This window comes from Sceloporus occidentalis, unplaced genomic scaffold, assembly GCF_023333645.1.
Source record: "Sceloporus occidentalis isolate IW3139 unplaced genomic scaffold, rSceOcc1.0.p SCAF_19, whole genome shotgun sequence".
NCBI classification, from domain to species: domain Eukaryota; kingdom Metazoa; phylum Chordata; class Lepidosauria; order Squamata; family Phrynosomatidae; genus Sceloporus; species Sceloporus occidentalis.
In genome coordinates this window covers 9,539,111-9,543,394 of record NW_028316999.1, presented here as the reverse complement: position 1 = coordinate 9,543,394, position 4,284 = coordinate 9,539,111, and positions in this window count along the sequence as shown.

Genomic DNA, 4,284 nt, shown 5'->3' with positions numbered 1-4,284 from the left:
TTTCTTATCCTCCTGGCCCTTCTGCTACTTGGTGGACCATGGTGGTTACACAGCTCATTCCTCGTTCACATACTACCTTTCTGATTGCAACTTTAGAGTTTGCCTTTATGCTAATTCTTCCTCTCCACGTTCCCTCTCAGATGGTGTACCCCAAGAGCCAGTGTTAGGATCCCTTCTCATGGGCATAGGAACTAGGGGGGACGGGGGGGGACCGTTTATGAAGAAATCCCCCCCAGCGTCATATGCCGGCGCTCAGCAGTGAAGCCACGCGCATTGCGGACTGCAAGGTAAGTAACCTACAAAGGGGGGTAGGGAGAGGGTAGCTAGCGAGAAGGGGGTAGGAAGAGGGTAGCTAGTGAGAAGGGGGGCAGGGAGAGGGTAGCTAGTGAGAAGGGGGGCAGGGAGTGGGTAGCTAGTGAGAAGGGGGGCATGGAGAGGGTAGCTAGTGAGAAGGGGGGCAGTGAGAGGGTAGCTAGTGAGAAGGGGGCAGGGAGAGGGTAGCTAGTGAGAAGGGGGGTAGAGAGAGGGTAGCTAGTGAGAAGGGGGATAGGGAGGGGGTAGATAGTGTGAGAAGGGGGGGTAGATAGTATGAGGAGGGGTAGATAGTGTGAGAAGGGGTGAAGTGGGGATAAAAGTAACAAAAGGGGAGTAGTAAGTATATTGAGTTGAATGAGAATGAATTAATTAATATGTGGATTAATTGTGTGAATGAGTGAAATAATGAATTAATGTGTAGATGAATTGCTTTAATTATTTGTGAGCTGGGCTGTTTGGGGACAAAGTTGGCTCACGCTGGGCTGTTTGGGGACAAAGTTGGCTCACACTGGGCTGTTTGGGGACAAAGTTGGCTCACTCTGGGCTGTAATTTGCTTGTGTAATCTGAGCGCTGGTCAGGTTATATGTGGGGAATGTGGACGCCAGGGCTGGCCTTTGGGGTGTGCAACCTGTGATCTATGCGTGTAATTTAGGGGGTTTCTATCTTTAATGCTGACTTTTAATGTGAATTCCAGTTGATTTATACCTGCAAAGCTGGGTTTATGTGTTGTTCTGTTGATCCATATCTGCTACGCTATATTTCCATACATTGTTTATATATACCCTCAAATATAGGGTTTGTATGTCTTATTCAGTTAATCTATACATGCATGTGTGGATCTGATGGGGGAAAATGATGCCCCCCCCAGATCTTTAGGGGTTCCTAACCCCATGTCCCTTCTGTTCTCACTTTAAACTACCCCTCCGGCAAATTTCATCCTTTGGCATTCAATGCCACCTGTATGCCTATGACACTATCTATCCTACCCTGATCTCCCTCTCCCTATGCCTTGCCTCTTTTTCTAACTAGATGTGTGCACGATTCCTAAAACTCAATCTCCAAAAGATTTTCATTACCTCCAATTCTAACATTCCTTGATAATGTACAACAGTTTCTCTCAGTATTGAAGGTGCAATCATCACCCTGTCCCAACACAATCTCTTCCCTGGTGTCCCCTTGACTCCAACCTCTCATTCACCCCTAACAGCTGCCTGATGGTAACGTGCAAAGGGGGATGGACCAAGGAGCAAATGCATATGCAAGGGTGACACCATACACATTTAAAGTGGCCATACATATGTATTAAAGTGCTGGAGTGTACCTTTAAGTAATCACCTATAATATGTATTGAGAAATTATGAGAAAATAAAGAAGGCAAAATCCTTTTGTTGCTAAGATAAGACCACCTTTAAAACTTTCCATGTGAGATGCTCTTTATAAATATACCACAGTACAGAAACGAAACTTGATACAAGATGATGGTTAGCAAGCCTTTTATAGCCATACATCTGTTTATTTGTAATTTATGTATGTATGTATGTATTTATAGGAGGTCACTATATCTCCCAGCATCATGTAATTAAATAATTATATATATGCATATATCAATGTTTTTACTTCAAGCCGAGTTATAGAACATTGTGATTGAAATGTCTACTACATGATCTGTTTTCTATATTTATAATTCATTAATAAAAACACTTGCTGCATTCTATTCAGTGTAAAAATATTTTATTTGAAAATATTAATTACTGAAATACAGACATCCTAAATGCATATGATTTTAATGTGGCACAGAACACAGCCTTTAAATATCTGGAACATTTTTACTATTGGATTTTTTTTCACCAGCATTCATTCATTACTAAAGGTTTTATTTAGAATGGACATTTTTATATACTGAATACAGCTATAAAAATTTTTACTGAAAAGATATTTAAATTCTATAAATTGAAATGGAAATTGAATATACAGGATAAGCAGCATGACCTATTGCTTTTTTTTTTTTACATTTAGCAGGTTTTTTTTTAGATAGAAGGTGGCTGACAAATAATGCGTACATGATATGACTACATTTTGAACATTAACAGTGCATATAAAAAAATAAGTTTACATATTTTCTGATTATTACTGATGTTTCTTTATAGTTATGTAAAGAACAAAAGAAAATAAGGGAATATAGCACTTCATAGCACTTGTTAGTACCTGGGTCGAAAGGAGCCATTCACCTGTTATCCAAGGGTACGTTTGTGGTTCCAAACAAGAAATAAATAAACTGCCAGATATAAGGAGTTAATTTTACATGTCAAAGGTAGTACAGTACATTTTTTATAAGAACCTAATACATTTATTGTGTAAAATAAAAAAAACAAGTGTTTGGAGTTTAGATGCTTATTGGGGCGTTTACCTGTTGGCAACACATAGAGCTATATTTGTAATATTCTACATTACAATAATGAATGAAGAATGTTGATTTAACTTTCAAATTAGCATTGCTGGAAACACTGAGGATATGCCTCTGGGGCTGCAGGTTTCCCAGCTAATTACGGAGGCTCTTGATGAAGCTGCTGTTTGGGCAGGACCAGTTCTGCCAACCACCGCTTCAATCACAGTTCATTTATGCGCAAAAGCTCTGGATGACCTTGGGAACAAACCTCGGAAAGTCAAATGTATGCAAATGATCTTATAAATATAAATGAATTTATGAGCATACATACAATCTTGTATATATATAATATATATATATAGTCTCATTTTACACCTATCTTCCTAATTCCTTAATTAAAGGCTGAAGTATAAATTCAATTAAATATTATAGTTCACCCATTGGGAATACTACGGTAAGCAAAAAAAATTATGTATTTTTTTTTTTATATAATTAATATATTTTTGAATATATTCAAATGTCTTAACAGCTTAATATATTATCAATATTTAATATAGTTCTGAAAAATACATATTTAATTGAGCATTAGTGAATATACATCTGAGAGCCGGTTGCAACATGCAGGAGCTGCTCCACCACTTCTGCACATGGTTACATGACATGGGATTATGTGACCCTGCTGAGCACCTCCCTTCTGGTATCTTACAGAAAGGAAAAGCTTGCCTGCTCTGGCAGTCTAAGTGATACAGAACCGGCTCTGTACAGTTAGTGCTAAGTAGGTCAAACCCTAGGTGCAAAGCAAATCCCCGAGAATTTGACATCTGCTGATGTAAATATATATGTGGCGGAACTTAATAAATATACATTAGAACAATAATGGTGATGGATGCCAATGGTATAGAACATATGCTAAAGAAATATTTGCATTAGAAATTAGATGATCTAAATTATGACCCAGGGGAAAGAATTATCCAGCCACTCAAAGCTACTATATATATATATATGGCTTTGTGGAATATATCCCTGATTCCGACATTGCAGTACTTTACAAAAAAGTCTACACAAGTTAAATTGCTACATACTGAACAACACCAGAGGTGAAATAAATAATTACTACTTATGGTGACGTCTGTTATGATTATTTTTCCATAGATGTGCATTTCCGTAGTACTTTGTACACCTGTGAAACAGCACCACAGCCATGGGTCAGGCTTTTAACTGGTAAGAATTATTTTCATTTATGTAGTTCTTACACAGCGGGCCAATATATTAAAAAAGATACAGTTTTTAACATGTGATCCGCGATTCACCAATTCCAGATGTTTATGGAATATCTGCACATTGTTCAGTTACAATGTAACCGTGAAATAAAATACTTAGTGGTGTACTTTGATTTTATATAGAATAATATTGTTACATCTGGGATTTATACTAGATCTCATCTTTTGTTTCAAGGTCGGGTTCCAGATCCTGTTTTGGAGAGGCAGCCAGCTCCACAGTATTAATTGTTGCAGTTGATAGACTGCATAGGCAATCTTTGGTACCCTCATCAAGAGCCTCAACTATTACAACATTGTGTACA